General features: G+C 70.4%; 1 protein-coding gene across 1 annotated transcript in view; it reads right to left on the reverse strand.

Moving 5' to 3' along the window:
• CALM1 (calmodulin 1) overlaps positions 1-318 on the reverse strand; it is an 11402-nt gene that overhangs the window by 10076 nt on the left and 1008 nt on the right. The gene's annotated exons all lie outside the window — the stretch shown is intronic.

The following is a 318-nucleotide window of genomic DNA, read 5'->3' on the forward strand; positions in this document are numbered from 1 at the left end:
AGCCCCCCCCCCCCCCCGCCAAGCCAGAAAACGCTGTGGGTGATGTCAGCCCTGCCCGCCGAGAGAGGAAAGGGGCTATGGAAAACACCCAGCGAGGCGCACAGCCGCATCTGGCAATCTAGAGGCTGGAGAGAAAGCGGAAACGTGGAGGGCATCTCCCTTCGGACTGGGAAGTGGCGCGGGGCGGAGAAAACGCCGGGCGAAGGGCCGGGCAGGGGAGCGGGCCCCGAGTGCAGGCGGGTTCAAGGGGGCGCCGCCCTCCCAGGCCAGGGAGACCCCCACTCCCACCCCCAACCCCACCCACCGGCTGCGCGGCAG

This window comes from Neophocaena asiaeorientalis, unplaced genomic scaffold (genome assembly GCF_003031525.2).
Source record: "Neophocaena asiaeorientalis asiaeorientalis breed wild unplaced genomic scaffold, Neophocaena_asiaeorientalis_V1.1 scaffold152, whole genome shotgun sequence".
Classification (NCBI taxonomy): Eukaryota; Metazoa; Chordata; class Mammalia; order Artiodactyla; family Phocoenidae; genus Neophocaena; species Neophocaena asiaeorientalis.